Below are 17,733 nucleotides of genomic sequence, written 5' to 3' on the forward strand. Positions count from 1 at the left end.
CATCTTCATCCAAGTGGCTCTTTACTTGTCAGGGGAAAAGTCTGAATAGCAAGGCCACCTCTCCCGCTCTTTCCGGTCCTCCCAGCCTCCCCTGGCACCATGCCGACCCACTAAGGAGAGGAATCAGAGCGTAGGGCATTCAACAACCCAGAATGAAGTCCAGGCAGGAGGCTCTTATGGTGGTTCTCATTCCGGCTCTCAACCATCTGGAGCACAGATTTTGGCATCATTCGGGATGCCCCCGACTGAACAAGTTCTGCTTGTGTGAAGTGAGTTGATGTTCTTCCTGATCCCAGCGGGGCCTTTGATTTGGAAAAGGAGGTGGTTGGGATGCTTCACCAAATACCACCACTGACTGGGATAACCGCAAACTAGACAATACAGGGCCCCATTTTGAAAAAGGTAGACTCTCTCCCCAGGGCCTGAATGCTCTTAAGTCAGAAGATCTGGGAATTAGCCATGACTGCCACCTACTAAAGAAGGCTTGGTGGCACAATGGTTAAGTGCTCCTCTGCTAGCCAGAATATCAGGGTTTGAACTCACCAGGAGCTCAGTGGGAGAAAGATGTGGCAGTCTGCTCCTGTAAAGATCACAGCCTAGGAAACCCTATGGGGGCAATTCTACTCTGTCCTACGGGGTGGCTATGCGTTGGGATCAACTCGATGGCACACAGCAACAACAACCCTCCAGCTATAGTCTCCCAAACCACTTAAACTTTCTTAGGCTCAGTTGCTCCTGCTAAAAGGAATAATAATATCTTTTCTACCGTAAGACCAGGAGTCAAATTAAATCATCTCTTGCGGTCCTTACTGCTCTGTGTTCTTTAACCTTATTAGATATGATATGGAGAGGACATTTCTTATTTCAGGAGATAAAGGAAGAACTTCAGATAAGCAGTAGGACTCAAGGAAAGGCAAGAAATGGGTGAGTCAGAAGTGTTGAACACATGAAGCCAAGGGGGCTGAAGCTAGCAGGCAGATAATAATATAAAAATTTAACATTTTTTGAGTTCTTACTACATGCCAGGTGCTGGGCTAGGTCCTTCGCATGCATCATTTCATTTAAGTACCCTCAACAGCCTACTAGGAATGCCTCCTACTTCCTTCTCTCAAGGCCAATGTCACGCCCTCTTCTCAGGAACACTCTGGTATCTATTTCCTATTTCAAACACCTGGCAGTTACAGTATAACTGAAGTTTCTTGAGATGTGTAGCAAAGATGCTGGAAGGGCAGTCCGAGCCTAATTTGGGAGGTCTGAGGTCTCTGGAGGGCCAAGGGCCTCGAGAATACAATCAACAAATGTTCTTCCATCTAATCTTTCAGCAGAGGCCTATCTAAAAAAAAAAAAAATTTTTTTTTTTTAAATCTAAAAGCATGTGTTATCTCTGCAAAAGACGTCCAGGAGGTGCCAAGCTTCTCCAGCCAGACCTTTGTATTTGACATGACCTATTTTTTTTTTTTTTTTATGACCAGTAATTAATTGCTTCCTTCTCAGAGGCTCAGCTGGTCATCCACTGTCTTGGATCCTTTTTCCAAGAAGTTCAGCAAGCAGTGCCTGAACCACATCTCTCAACAACGGCTGTGGAATCTCTTTGTTGTTGTTTTTGTGTGCCATTGAGCAAACTCCAACTCACTGTGACCCTATATAACACAGTAGAACTGCCCCATAGGGTAGTAATCTTTGCCAGAGCAGATTTCCAGGTCTTTTCTCCCGTGGAGCGGCTGATTGGTTCTCTTACAATTTTATAATAAGTGAGTGAGACTGAAAGGGGTGCATTCATTTGCAAAAAAGTCACAATGTGACTGACAAGTACATAGCAATTGTGTTTCTCATCATTTTCTAACAAGTGTCATGCCTGTCAAAGAGTAAAACTGGAGTCTCTGTTAAAATTTAAATGAAAAAAGATTTATTGAAGGTTATTACAGTTGGGCAACAATTTGCAAAATTACAAATGGCTCCAAAGTACAGAAAATATGAAGGGCTTTTATATGGAGAAGCTTAGGGAAACGGTAACCATTAGTCATACATTAGTAACTGGCAGTTTTGTTTTTTTTTTTAAAGACATCCTGCTCTGGAGCTAGCCTGTGTAAGCATTTTGCAAAAATGGTTTTATTTATCTTTCAAGGAGAGGGGCAGATTGCACAAAAACATTCTTTTTGAGAGCAGCTTCTGTTCTGTTACTCCTCCTTACCTTTCTCCCTGAGTTAGTGTAGATTAACCTATCACTGTGAGCTTGGCTAGAACATCTCTTATACTTCAGGTCTGTCAGCACAATATAAAATGGAGTTCAGTCTGTACCCTGGGTAGAAGCCTCTCCTATGCCAAGCACTTAAGTTTTGGGGGCTCTTTCACATGCCTTGAAGATTCCATAGTAACATACTGAGAATGACAGGAAAAGGAGAAGAATTTACATGGGGGACAAAGATGCAAACTATGTTATGTGTGGTCTGTCTGTCCCCAGTAAAGGAGCAACATATGAATTATTTTGCCATTAATTCATAAACAAACAAAAATACCATAATTAATAATGATGCTTAACTCTGTAGCTACAACTCTTCATATCTAGAATTGTTTCAGTGAATCACTGAAGCAATAGTGTGGTGTATGGCTTTATTACTTGCTCATGTCTCCTTGAAATGGACGTTTGGTACAGAAAATAGCCAACATGTGGCATTTGCAGATTTAACGTTTCTGGTTGATTCAGTTATCCATGGAAACCGCTGACATGTGAGACCACGCAGTTTTGCTGAGGCACAGACATGAATGGTGTTGCCAGGCTGGATATGGCTGAATGGTCAGAGCAGACCACCCAGCTTCTGAGGACTCTGAAAGCACCTCTGTGCTTTTTCTCAGCTGGTGGTCCCAAAGGGAGGAACTTACGGAAAGCAAAAAATTTTTGAACTTAGCTTCTTTTTGAAAATTCCCCCAAAAGGAAAGACGTTCGCTAATATTGGTAATAAAAGAAAAAAATATTGGTAATAGACGTAATGAAAATGTGAAGAGTCCTGAGAAAGCGATGGTTTTTAAGAATTAGAAACAGGGGTAAATTTAAAACTGGCAGTTTGAACTTGATGATAGAAAACAAAACAAAAAACCACTTCCAACATGCCTCTGGGTAGACTCAAACTTCCAGTCTTCCTATTAGTAACTGTTTGCACCACCCAGAGATTCCATTATTTCATTAAAAACAAACCTGTTTCCGTTGATTGGATTCCGACTCAAAGAGGCCTCATATGACGGAGTAGAACCGCCCCACGTGGTTTCCAAGGCTGTAATCTTTCACAGAAGCAGACTGCCACATCTTTCTCCTGCAGAGTGGCTGGTGGATTCGAACTGCTGACCTTTTGGTTATTAGCCAAGTGCTTAACCACTGCACCAACAGGACTCTATTTCATCCGGGATTGCAAAATAGCCATGTTAGAATTTTATCATTCCTTTTCCTGTTTAAGGCTGGAGTATTTCTGTAGGAGAAAGTGCCTCATCAACCACGTGATCATGTATGATTCCTATAGAAAAGGCAGAAGAAATGTTTGATATTTTTTCCCCTTTATTACCAGTTTTCAAATTATTGAGTTAGATACATAATAAATACATAAAAAAAGATACATAGAACCCTCTAAAAGTGACCAGTTTTTTTTTTTTTTTAATATCACTATGAAGCCAAGGATTTAAACGTGTGATGTACTTCAGCTTGCTGCAGTTATTATTCTTATTAATACTCAAATTTTTCCATCTTTGGCAAGTGGGAGTCTCTTCCTTTTGACATTTTTCTAAGAGGCTTTGATAGCATCTTGACCTTCTGATATGACAAGGTATCTGAGCACATCTTGCATATTTCCTTCCCCAGGCTAGAAATCAAACATTTCTTCAGGGAATCCTGGTTTCTTTTAATGGGAACTGGCAACTAGAGACCACAGTCAGGGTACTAGGGATGGTTGTTCCTACTGGGTTGGTCCTCATTTTTAGGGATTTCTAGTGGAAAGGAAATACAAACATATATATTTCAAGATAAAAATCACCCTTTGTGGTAAGACAGTACACAGTACTGGGGAAGCCAGGACACGTTGTACAAGACAAGGTCGTGGAAGCTCCATAGACACATCCAAACTCCCTGAGGGACTGAATTACTAGGCCGAAGGCTGTGGGGACCATGGTCTCGGGGAAAATCCAGCTCAATTGGCATAACATAGTTTACATAGTTTATAAAGAAAATGTTCTACATTCTACTTTGGTGAATAGCGTCTGGGGTCTCAAAAGCCTGTGAGCGGCCGTCTAAGATGCTCCACTGGTCTCACTCCTTCCAGAGCAAGGGAGAAAGAAGAAAACTAAAGATACAAGGGAAAGATTAGTCCAAAGGACTAATGGACCACGACTACCATGGCCTCCACCTGTCTGAGTTCAGTACAACTAGATGGTGCCTGGCTACCACTACTGACTTCTCTGACAGGGATTATAACAGAGGGTCCTGGACAGAGCTGGAGAAAAATGTGGAGCAAAATTCTAACTCACAAAAACAGGCCAGGCTTACTGGCCTGACAGAGAAAAACTCTGAGAGTATAGCCCCCGGACACCATTTTAGCCCAATAATGAAGTCGCTCCTGAGGTTCACCCTTTAGCCAAAGATTAGACAGGCCCATAAAACAAAATGAGACTAAAGGGGCACACCAGCCCATGGGCAAGGACTAGAAGGCAGGAGGGGACAGGAAAGCTGATAATAGGGAACCCAAGGTCGAGAAGGGAGAGTGTTGACATGTTGTGGGATTGTTGACCAATGTCATAAAACAATATGTGCACTGTTTAATGAGAAGCTAGTTTGTTCTGTAAACCATCATCAAAAGTACAATAAAAAAAATTATCCTGTGTTCATACTAATATTTCCAATTTAAATATGGGCTCTCAGTGTTTTTATGTAACTTTATATATCTTATATCTCCTTTCTCCCAGCCAAATACCCCAGCTTTCAAATACACCAACATTTGCTTTATCCCTTGCTAATTATACACACTCTTAGAATAGCAGCATCAACATAGTCACCATCAATATGATACTGAAAACCATTTTTTCAGCTCTTTTTTTCCTTAGGTATATATCTCAGTAGGGCTATACAGTCAAATGACTGTGGTTTAAATTTACTTGACATAGTTCTCCTCTCTGGGATTATACTACTAACTTACTGTGTAGTGGGATTCTTTTATTTTGCTTTTGATTTTTTAGGGAATGCTTTTAAATATAATTTTGCTTATAATTATGTAAAATATGCACATGGTTCCAAAGTCAGATCTAAAAAACAATGTATATCAGCAAAGCCTATTTTCTATTCCTATCTCCTCCAACCTGTTTGTTCTTTCCCCCATATGTAACCATTTAAAAAAGATTTTGGCTTATCCTTTATGGAACATATTCTTTTGTATTCTATGATAATGGGCCAAATTTTATCTTTTTATCATATAGTGTCTCAAATTTGACATTACTAGCTCCTCCTACCCCCTCCCTTCAGCTTGCCTTTTTCTGGACCTTTTATCCTTTTCTTGGTTTGACCACAAGTGGACGCGTATCAAAATGAACATCTGTTCAGCTGCCTGCCTGGTTCCATTTTGCTGCCTGTTTTTCTTCCCTGGACTCTTTGTGATTTTTGCACTGTGTTTTTCCAGCAGTCCGAAGGAGTTATGACCTTTAGGGCTTGTGGAAGAGTGGACTAAAGACTTGTCCAGAGAGTGATGCAAGCCTGAGCAAGTCCTGCGGACTAAAGTCAAGAGAGCCCAGTTGGCTTGGGAGTAGGGTAGAGAATCGTTTCCTAGGAGGAGGAAGGTGCTCACTTGTGTGGAGTACTCAGGAGCTCAGTTTTTGTTGATTCATGTTTTCCTTCACCTCCTGCTCTATTGTTGTTCTTGTTAGTTGCTATCAAGTCATCTCCGACTGATGGTGACCTTATGCAAACAGAACAAAATGTTGCCCAGTTCTGTGCCAGCTTCATGATCCTTGGTTTGTTTGAGTCCGTTATTGTGGTTATTGTGTCAGTCCATATCACTGAGAATTTTCCTTGTTTTCATTGACCCTCCACTTTACCAAACACGATGTCCTTTACTAGCAATTGGTCTTTCCTGATGACGTGTCCAAAGTAGGCAAGCTGAAGTCCTGTCATCCTCTCTTCTAAGGAGCATTCTGTTTACATATCTTCTAAGACTGATTTATTTGTTCTTCTGGCAGTCCATGGTCTGTTCAATGTTCCTGCTCTGGGTGATCCCATTTCCACATTAGGAAGTGTAGGAGAAGACTGGTGGCTGGGAGAAGAGAAGAAGTGGGAAGAGGAAAGGAGGAGTGAAATACAGTGAATACAAACTCTCTTCCTCCATGCTCAAGCAGATCCATATCATTCATATCAGCACTGCCAGGCGCTGTGCTAAGTGCTTTACAAGGAGTAAATAATTTAATCTCCACCTGTTAGTTGGCTATGGTTGTTATTCCCAAGGGAGTCCTTGAGAAGTGCAAATGGTTAATGGTTAACATGCTTGTTGCCAACTGAATGGTTGGAGGCTCAAGTCTACCCAGAGGCATCATAGAAGAAGGGCCTGGCAATCTACTTCCAAAAAATCAGCCACCGAAAACCCTATTGAGCACAGATTTACAGTGACACACATGGGGTTGCCATGAGTCAGAACTGACTCAATGACAACTGGTAATTGATTATTCCAGAAGGAAAAACTGGCTAAGAGATAAGGTCATACAACTGGTAAGTAGAATTTGAGCCTCTATGACAACAAATTCCGAGCTCGAAGCCCTAAGCCTGTGGCCTCTAATGAAAGGTTCACAGCACCCTATATTTCTGCTCACTTTTCTACCTGGGACTAACCTCACCCTACTTGTCTGCTCAGATCCACTAAGCTCAGATGTGGTCAGTGGTTGGCACTAGACATTGTAGTCATCACCCTGGGTTGTAATGATCTGTGGCTTCTGAGGGGGCTGTGTCTCATCCATCTTGCCTCCCATTGCCAGCACAGGGCCTGGCATATAAACAAAAAAATCAAACCTGTTGTAATCCAGTCAATTCTGACTCACGACCTAGCACATAAAAAAAAAAAAAGTGGGCACTTATTACATATGTGTTGGATGATTGAATAAATGAAAAAGAACGAGGAAGAGGAGATGAAAAGGCAAGAGTAGAGTGAGCACAAAATAAGAAGTGCAGATTCGGGGGCAAAACAGTGGGGTCTGAGGGTGCTTGGAAAGTGGTAGAAGGAGCCCATGTTGCCGTTGTTGTTTGTTTAGAAGCACAGAAAAGGGGTTGCTCGTAGGTCAAGGATGGTTTTGATTTTATGGCAATCTGATCACTGAGAGAATGACCTAGATTGTGGTCATTTTCTGCCACTTCCCTCTGTTGGGACAGCGAGGTTGGTTTGGGAAAATGTAATTAAATTAAAAACAAAATCTATGCTCAGTCCAGAAAACCTCTTCACAAAGGTAGAAGAGAGTGGAAACAGCTTTATTATTGAATGACCATTAAACCAGAATGTGAAGTACCACACGCAACCCGCTAAAGAAATTACAAAGACAGAAAGGAATCTAAGCCTTTATCTACCCAAGCAGATGCAACCCATTCCATACATGTTCTCAAGATAAAGGATAAAGTAGTCCTCACATAAGGAGATTTAACACCATTTCTTACATTGAATTCATCTTAAAATTTTCTGGTAATTGGGGTAGCCACCTGAGTTCGTTGATTGTCTTCATCCAAAAGGAAAAATAAACTTTTCATACCTGTAAGACAGGAAATAGTTTTGTGGCTTGTACAACAATGCCCTTAGAAATTAGACTGCCAGCCTCCCACAGACACTGGGAGACAGGGAAGTTGTCTTTTATGATGATAACATTTCAAAGAGATGGCTCCCAGGTCCTTGAGGAAGAATTTTGGGATTGTAAAACTGATAAGAAGCTTGGTTAGCCTTTTGAAAGGATTTATATACGATCGAAAAGAAGCCGAGCAAAAATTTATAATTACAAGTTTTCTAAAGTAAATGCTCTAAAATAAAGGTGGGGGGGGGGTGGGGGATAAGATCTCTTTCCCTTTTTGCACTAGAAAAGATTATATACACATACTGTTTTTTTCTTTTTGGTTTGTATTTACTCTTACATCTCTTATTGGATAAGTTTTGTTTTGTTTTTCTGAACACATCCTCTAATGGATACAAGACTTGAACAGCTGCCCTTCTCTGTAGCTGTTTGTGCATCCCTCCCTCCATCCTTCAGATTTGGGATGTTTCCATTCCATCTTCAAATGTCCTCAACCCTTCTATCAACTGGAAAAAGAAAACAAACAAAAACCTGACTACCTTCTACAAACAAGCTAGTGGGAAGACCCTGTTCAGCTCTTTCAGGTTGCAAAAACCAGAAACACACCCAGGTGACCTCAGGAAATGGGTGTGTTTTGAAAGGATACACAGGTGGGTACAGGAAATAGGAAACGGTCTCTGTAGGCCTCAAGGAGAACTGGAATGCCATTCAGGACCAACAGCCATGGGGCCTGGCAGTGGAGGAAGGTTCTGTCTGCAGTTGAGGCTATAAAAAAAAAAAAAAAAATAACTCTTCTAAATCCATAGCCGTTTGAAGACCTAAACAGCACAGCAGCCTTATCTCACATCAGCTCCAAACTCTGCTCCACCTTCTCTGATTCTGTCCAGCCTGTCTCTTCTTCTTTATCCAAAACCATGACTTCTACAAGCTGACTGTTTTTCTTTCTTTCATCCTTTTTTTTTTTTTTTTTGCTTTGGGATGTAGTGGGGTCATGAATTTGGGGGAATATTGCTCTTTTGCAGGAGAAAACACTTCAATATACTCTTTGATTACATGATATTAAGGCAGAGTCTGAAATGAGAGATTAATCAGTCCAAAGATGTCCTATTGCTGAGCACAATGAAGAAGAAGGCACCTTTCTAGGGCAACCCAAAAACCCAGTGCCGTCGAGTCGATTCTGACTCATAGCGACCCTATAGGACAGAGTAGAGCTTGGGTGAAGGGGTGAGAAATGCCCACCCTGGGGTACTGATCATTTTAGGAACAGTCATATCTGATAGGGAATTTTACCTTGTTTCTTGTTCTGGCCTGTAATTCCCCTTGTAATCAACCATGGGCCTACCACTGAAGTTGAGGTGACCCCTAACCCAGTGTCAGTTTCTGAGGGAAGGGAGAGGCTGGAAAGGCTGAACCCCACAGAGAGGTGGTGAGAGGGAGCAGAAGCAAGAGGTGATATGAACCAGGCAAATGGCGGCACTACCCAATGGGTGAGAAATTTGTGGACTTCCCCTTCACAGTGTAGAATCATAGTTCTCTCCATCCCCCAAAAAACCCATTGCCATCAAACCAATTCCGACTCATAGCGACCCTATAGGACAGAAGTAGAATTTGCAAGGAGCACCTGGTGGATTTGAACTGCTGACCTTTTGGTTAGCAGCCATAGCTTTAACCACTACACCACCAGGGCTTCCAGTTCTCTCCACAGTGCCTGTATATTCCTGTCCATTTCCTCTGAAGATTCTAAATCTCCATCCTCACCTATAGCAGCCCTTCCTACCTCCTACCTCTTCAAATCTCCTCCCTTTTTGTGCTTTCTTCTCCATCCTCCTTTTCTTCTTCCTCCCTTCTTTTTTGTTGTGGTTAGGTGCACTGAGTAGATTTCAACTCATATCGACCGCATCCGACAGAGTAGAACTACCCCATAAGGTTTTCTAGGCTGTAGTCTTTGTAGAAGCAGTTTGCCAGGTCTTTCTCCTGCAGAGTTGCTGAGTGGGTTTGAACCACCAACCTTTCTATTAGCAGCTGAGCACTTAATCAATCATTTGTACCACTGGGGATCCTTCTCTCTTCTTTACTCTCTCCCAGTCACTCCTTGTTCAGGTTCTCCAACACTTTGTCTTTCCAGCTATTTTCCCCCCTCCTTTCATCCTACATCTGTGGCCACTTCATTACCATCTCCCTCTCTCCCTTGCCTAATTTTAGACAGCCCCTTGCTTTTTCCCATCCTTTCTTTTCAACAGCCTCTTATCCCATCCATTCAGCATCCTGGAGAGTGCAAACTGATGATCTACTTCCTGGATATCTGGTCCGCAGAACCATGGAATTTGCTAACAGAATTAAATTATTAAATTCGATTCCAACATTAAAAATGGGAGATTTCACATAAAAAATCTGGATTTCCAGCTTTAAAAAAACCAAACTGGCAACAGGGGGTCCAGGAACAATTGATGGTGCTAAGCGGTTTTTGCCCCTAGCGGTTCACTGGTATCCATACTCTGTTTCCTTGACACAGAAGGGAAGGGTCAATTGGCTTTTTTCATTTAGCTTGAGCAGTTTTTTTTTTTTTTCCCTCTACCCACCAAGAAACTTTAGTCCCCCTATGTCGTTCCACAAAAGTAAGAAAACAAAGAGAGGGAGGGCCTTGTTTTTCTTACTCCTGGACTGCTACTTTATTTGCATTTCCTGCTTTGCCTGTGCAGGCATCTGAGTTTGCAACCTTTGCAGGAGACAGATCCTCAGGAGTCCCTCCCCCACTTCTGTCAGACCCTCATTTCTTCCTCATTCTCTCTTAATATCTGCACCCCACCTCTTGTTCACATGAGCATTAGTATGTAATGCATCTCTGTAAGGTTAAGCAACTTCAGGACATTTCTGAAATGGTTTCAATTTTTAACCTCCAGAAAAGATCTGTGAAAAGGAGCCCTGGTGGTACAATGGTTAAGGCTCAGCTGCTAACCGGAGGGTTGGTGGTTTGAACCCACCCACCGGCTCCACTGGAGAAAAATCTGGTGGATTTGCTTCTGTGACGATTACAGCCTAGAAAACCTTATGGGGCAGTTCTGTTCTGTCACATGGGGTCATTAAGAGTCAAAATCACCTTGTTGGCAACTAGCAACAACAACAAATATTAAAGCAGCCACATGAATCCAACTTCTGTAGGATCACTGTGGGATATAATTAGTTAGATTGTGATATATATATGTATGTATATATATAAATATAAAAGAAAAGGTCTGTGAAAAATCAGTATATTTTTGCAACGGTGTTTTGTGTGTGTGTGTGCGCACAGAGGTGAGAGTAGTTACTCTATCAAGGATCTATTACTTGTCTTGCTATTTGTGTCATATGCCAAACAACCTATTCATATGGATAAGATCTGAGAAATGTCATTAGGTTATTTGAGGAATCTTCTGTTAGTATCATTATCAGCTGGGGGATGACATTTAGCTTCTAGTAACAGAAACCTGAAAAACAGTGACATAAACAAATTAGGGTTTTAATTTTTTTTTTTAACTGTAGATGAAGGTTTACAGAACAAACTGGCTTCTCATTAAACAGTACACATTGTTTTGTGACATTGGTTAACAATGTCAACACTCTGCCTTCTCAACCTTGGGTTCTCTATTACCAGCTTTCCTGTCCCCTCCTGCCTTCTAGTCCTTGCCCCCGGGCTGGTGTGCCCCTTTAGTCTCGTTTAGTTTTATGGCCCAGTCTAATCTTTGGCTGAAGGATGAACCCAAGGAATGATTTCATTACTGAGCTAAAAGGGTGTTTGTGGGCCACACTCTCAGGGTTTCTCCAGTCTCTGCCAGGCCAGTAAGTCTGGTCTTTTTTTGTGAGTTAGAATTTTGTGAGCTCTGTCTGGGACCCTCTATTGTGATTCCTGTCAAAGCAGTCAGTGGTGGTAGCTGAGCACCATCTAGTTGTGCTGGACTCAGACTGGCGGAGGCTGTGGCAGTTGTGGTCCTTTAGTCCTTTGGACTAATCTTTCTCTTGTGTCTTCAGTTTTCTTCATTCTCCATTGCTCCCGAAGAGCTGAGAGCAGTGGAGTATCTTAGATAGCTGCTCACAGACTTTTAAGTCCCCTAGAGTTTTAATTTTCCTGAGTTTAAAATAAATCTAGAGGTGACCACAGGATTCCTAGTAGCATCAACTTTCCTGTTGCTGTGGCGTTGATTCCTACACATGGCGACTCCATGTGCATCAGGGTAGAACTGTACTCCCTAGGGTTTTCGATGACTGAGTTTTTGGAATTAGATTGTCAGGGCCTTTTATTTCAAGGTGCCTCTGGTTGGACTCAAACCTCCAACTTTTTGGTTAGCAGCCCAGTGCATTAATCGTTGCACCACCCAGAGACCCCTCCTAACAGCATACCAAACCAAAACCGTTGCCATGGAGTCGATTCCAATTCACAGTGACCCTATAAGATAGAGTAGAATTGCCCCATAGAGTTTCCAAGACTGTAAATCTTTAAGGAAGCAGACTGCCACATCTTTCTTCTGTGATGAGGCTGGTAGGTTCAAACCACCGACCTCTGAATTGGCAGCCAAACACTTTAATTACTGCATCAACAGGGCTCCTTTCCTAATACCCCAAACCAAACCCCTTGCCCTTGAGTCAATTCCAATTCATACGGACCCTAAAGGAGAACTGCCTCAGAGGGTTTCCAAGGAGTGGCTGGTGGATTTGAACTGCCGACCTTTTGGATAACAGCATAACATATAATGATAGTATAGCAGGAACCTGGCTCTGTCTAGCCTTCTGAGCCACCACCCTTATGGGTGACTGCCTTACTTGCTAGAATCTCATTCTTCATCTATTTTCGTCCTTAATACTTTTGTAAGTGTTAAAAAAAATTTTTTTTTTTTCCCTGATGCAATAAAAGGGTAAGCAAATTCCCCTCTTCTCTTTTCCTTAGGGCATTTAGAAAACATATAGTTGTAAATTCTTTCTTTGCCTCTGTTGAGAAATCCTCTTGAAAGGCTAGATAAGCTTCTTGCTAGTTTTATGACCCTTAAGGACCTGGTAGCAGTCTCTTTAAGATGTAATCAGTAAGAAAGTCAGCTGCCCTGTCTCTCAGTTTCTGTGGGAGGGAAGAGCCTATCTTGGGCTGATTTCAAATTGTAAAACTACCTCTTGTCATAAAGATATGAAGAATTTATTATTCCTTTGGATGAAGATAACTAACAAACACTGGTGGCTACCACAATAACCAGCTGGATTTAGGATTAACCATGTGTAACAAATGGTGCTGACAAATCTTATTTGAGGTCTAGTTTCCATTTACCTGGAGAACAAGGGCTAGTTATTGTTTACCTATAGAACATGTATGAAATGGGTCGCATCCACTTAGCTGCATAAAAGGGTGAGATTTCTTTCTATCTTTGCAATCTCTTTAGCTAATTGCCAGTGATACATCCCAATCTGGTTTAATGGTTATTCAATAATAAAACTGTTCTCACTCTCTTCTACCTTTGCAGACAGGTTTTCTGGGTTGGTGGCAGATTTTGTTTTTAATCCTATTTCCCCCACACGTACCACATTCTGATGTACTATATATTTATTTGTTTACAATCTACCTCCCTCCACTAGAATGTAAGCTCATTGAGGGCGGGGTTTTTTGTCCGTTTTCTTCATGCTGAATCCCTAGAACTGAAAACAGTGCCTCGCATGTGTTTGTTGAGAAAATGAATGAATGTTTTCAAGATGGCTGCCGGAACTCAGGCCACGTGTTGGGGCTCAGGCAGGAGAAGCGAGAAGGCAAGGGGCTAAAGGGGCTGTGCTGGTCAAGTCAGCCTCGGAAAAGAATTTCAGTGTAAGTCTGTCTCATTTAATGACTTAGGTTGACATCTCGTTGTCCGGAATGGTGTCACACAACCACTCCTACCTGCATGAGAAGTTGAAAAAAAAAATTTTTTTTTAAAAAGCAGAGCACAATACTAACCGAAGTAAAACTGAGGTTTATTAGAAGGAGTCGTGCCTGGGTAACACAAATGGTTAATGTGCTTGGCTGCTCACTGAAAGGTTGGAGATTTGAGGCCACCCAGAGATACCTTAGAAGAAAACCCTGGTAATCTACTTTCAAAAACTCAGCCACTGAAAACCCTCTGGAACGGTTTTATTCTGACACACATGGGGTCACCATGAGTCAGAACCGACTTCACAGCAACTGTTCGTTTTTTTTTTTTTTTTTAGAAAGAAGAAGGGAAGAATGGATATAGTATTTCTGCAAGATGGCTGTTGGCTGTACTGCCTGAATGCCCGGAGCTCAGAAAGCATGTGTGAAGCTCTTCACCAGGGCCCTCTGCTTTTCACTTTATTTACTCTTGTGAGTAACATCAGCTTCTTTGAACTTCACTACACTGAGATTCCTTAATTCTATACTCACTGTTTATTGAGTGGGATTCGAAGATGTAATTACATATAATTCCAGGAACTGTGAGTAGTAAGAACCCCCTTAACCTGCCACTGTTCTATTTTTTAGGCATTACTATTCCCACTGCAACAGTCTTTGGCTTAAGTCCTACCCAACAGGCCCCACACGTTTGTGTGTGTGTGTGTGGACTTGTGCCCACACATCACAAAACAAAGGTGAAGAAGGAGAAAGACTCTCCATGCCCCTTCCTCCAAGCCAATGCTCTGAACTGAAATGCTTTGACGTGCAGAATACAGGAGGGTGTGCACTGAACACCAAAGACAACCCAAGTCACGGGCGGCTTGTACTCCTCCTGTTCTAGCCAAAGCCTCCAGCGAAGGAGGTGAACTGGGCTGAATTCTCGCCTGTGCTCAGCCCCTTGGGCTCACACCCTGGCGTGGGGCACTGGCTGCCTGCCCAGAGGAAGCAGTGGCCTCACTACCGGGATGCAGGGGATGCGGACTGCATCAGGTGACACTGTCAGAGGGGGTGACACCAAAATGACTGTCTGTACAATCTTTTTGCAGTGTTTCAGCTGAAATTTATTATCTTTCATAAAAATATCCCTGTAGTTAGATATAACAAGAACATTTTTCACAAGCCCAGCTCACAGATATCAGTATACTTACAAGGTTAAAATGCTGTGCTAATTTACATTCTGAACATTTTTGCTCTGGTCAGAGCTGTCGTTGTTATCTAATTACAGTGATGCTTTGAATCATGTGGTTTCGTCTGCAGGTTCTACTAAGTACCTGCTGTTGTTTTTGTTGCTGCAACTGGTGTTGTAACCACCACATTGCTGGTGGTGTTTTTGTAGTTGCTGATTTTGTCAATTTTTCTAGTGTTTTAGCTATGATATTGTGGTAATTAGTATTTGTGAACCTATATATCAATAACCTTTTTGAGAATGAAATAGTAATTAAAGGAAAAGAAGGAGTGATATACAGGAATTACGATTCATGGGTAACAGTACAAAAAACATTGGTACGATTTTGTATGGTCTGTAAGGATTCTGGAGGTCCATGGAGGGGGAGTGACATCATGAGTTACTGCACTGGGTGACACCAACCCTAGTGACGCCACCAAGAGGAAGGGGCCCTTTGTTGCCAAATTTGTGTGTCTGTGGGCTGCTTGTGCCCAGAGGAGGTGTCCTTTCCTATTAATTCACCCTGAGGGAGAGGTTTTTTTAAAAAAATTTTTAAATTCACACAAAACCTCTCTGTAGGTAGCCAGGATGGTGAGACTTCAGCTTGCTTACTTTGGACATGTCGTCAGGAAAGATCAGTTGCTAAAAAAGGACATCATGGTTGGTAAAGTAGAGAGTCAGAAGAAAGGCCTGGCAATCTACTTCTGAAAAATCAGCCATTGAAAACCCTGTAGAGCACAGTTCTACTCTGACACTCATGGGGCCACCATGAGTCAGAATTGACTCAACAGCAACTTGTTTATGTTTTTTGACCCATCTTATTTCAATAATATTATTTTAATAATCTTTCCACCACGACCTCGCCTCTGTAACCTCCCAGGGTATTTCCATAGTCTCAGTATCCGGCCTTTGCTATGAGAACATTTCCTTATTATTCTATTTATTTTGCAATTCTCCAAAGATATTCTTCCGATAGCCTTTTGCCAGTTGTCATTCCTTTCTCTCTATTCGTTGTGCGTCACCATTATTTCTTGCTTATTTCTGTCTGGTGCTCACTCCCTGAAATCTGATCTGTCCTTTAGGTCTACTTCAGATGCCTTTAAGAAGCCAACCTGGAAAGATACCTTTCTTTTCTCTGGAACCCACAGCACTTAGTTTCTGTGGTTTTTGTGACGGTTAGTAAACTCTGCCTGCTACGTGCTTGTGTCACCTTTTATTCCTTACATTACCCTTTACATTCTTTACGCCAGAAACTGCCCTGTACTTAGCCCTGCCCTTGGCACATTGTATTTGATTGATATGTGTTCATTGACTTCAACTGGAAATTCCAGTCTGGGAAGAGAGGACAGATATACACCCAGCATGATACATTTAAATAAAAACCAAAAAAACCAAACCCACTGCCGTCGAGTCGATTCTGACTCATAGTGACCCTATAAGACAGAGTAGAGCTGCCCCATAGAGTTTCCAAGGAGCACCTAGTGGATTTGAAGTGCCGACCTTTTGGTTAGTAGCCGTAGCTCTTAGCCACTATGCCACGAGGGTTTCCCATTGAAAACAAAGTGGACATATTTTTCCTGGAGAAATGCTTCCTACCTGGGCCTGGATAGGAGCCCTAATGGTGCAGTAGTTAAGAGCTCAGGTGCTAACCAAAAGATGGGCAGTTCGAATTTACCAGATGCTCCTTGGAAACCCTATGGGGGCAGTTCTACTCTGTCCTATAGGGTCGCTATGAGTCAGAATCTGCTTGACAGCAGTGGGCTTGGTTTTGGTTTGGGGCCTGGACTGGAAATACAAGGTGTGGCTAAAAACTACCTGCTCACAGAACTCTTTTCTTCAGAAGAAAGCGGAGCTATAAAATAGATCACTACTGCCTCTCATCACCTGTAGTAAAGAAATCTGAATAACACTTTCCTGGGGAACCACAGAGTCAGAGGTTTACACCTGATTGAGTAAGGAGTGGGTGTGATCAGGGAAGAAGTGACGAATATTCTGTTGGCCTCAGCGCCCAGCATCAGTGATGCAATTTTCCTCTGCAGAGTCCTTGATATTGTTGAAAGTGCTTTCACACACATGCCCAAGCAGGACAGAGCAAGGCTAGCTGCCTGAAAAAGGAACTTGATGGAATAGGTTCAAAGGGACCCTAAGTTCTTGCACTGAAAAAGGAGTTAGTCTTCTTCAGGATGATGAGCCTGGTGGGAAAGAAGTGGAGCTTCACCGTTCCAATAGCCTTAGTGTGGAAGTATTCAGCAGCCAATTAGATATGAGAATTGGAAGCTTAGAAGAGAGGGTGGGCTTGTGAATAGCTGGTGGTGCAGTGGTTAAGCACTCGCTTGCTAACCAAAAGGTTGGTGGTTTGAACCCACAAAGCTGCTCCCTGGGAGAAAGATGCGGCTTCCGTAAAGACTCACAGCCTTGGAAACCCTATGGGGCAGTTCTGCTCTGTTCCATAGGGTCACTGTGAGCCGAAATTGAACTCCATAGCAATGGATTTTTTTTTTTTTCGGCTTTAGTCCCTGGGTAAAGGAGCCCTGGTGGTGCAGGGATTAAGCACTCAGCGGCTAACCAAAAGAGCAGAGGTTGAAACCCACCAGACACTCTGTAGGAGAAAGATGCGACAGTCTGCTTCCATAAAGATTACAGCCTTGGAAACCCTATGGGGAGGTTCTACTCTGTCTTATAGAATCACTATGACTCAGAATTGACTCAACAGCAACGGGTTTGGTTTTTTGTGTAAGTCCCTGGGTAGGGCAAATGGTTAAGCGTTTAGCAGTTTGAACTCACCCAGCGGCGCCTCGAAAGAAAGGTCTGACGATCTGCTGCTGAAAGGCCACAGCTGAGAAATCCCTAGGGAGCAAGCAGTTCTACTCTGCAACAGGTGGAG

At 42.4% G+C, this 17,733-nt stretch overlaps 1 long non-coding RNA gene across 1 annotated transcript in view; it reads left to right on the forward strand.

Moving 5' to 3' along the window:
- LOC135230906 (uncharacterized) overlaps positions 1 to 16,235 on the forward strand; it is a 31,525-nt gene extending 15,290 nt beyond the window's left edge. Inside the window, exons 2-3 of the long non-coding RNA XR_010321631.1 lie at positions 13,984 to 14,116; positions 15,932 to 16,235. This is a non-coding gene — a long non-coding RNA (uncharacterized LOC135230906). The remainder of the gene's footprint in view (positions 1 to 13,983; positions 14,117 to 15,931) is intronic.
- The last annotated feature ends 1,498 nt before the right edge of the window (positions 16,236 to 17,733 follow it).

Source organism: Loxodonta africana, chromosome 1 (assembly GCF_030014295.1).
Source record: "Loxodonta africana isolate mLoxAfr1 chromosome 1, mLoxAfr1.hap2, whole genome shotgun sequence".
Classification (NCBI taxonomy): domain Eukaryota; kingdom Metazoa; phylum Chordata; class Mammalia; order Proboscidea; family Elephantidae; genus Loxodonta; species Loxodonta africana.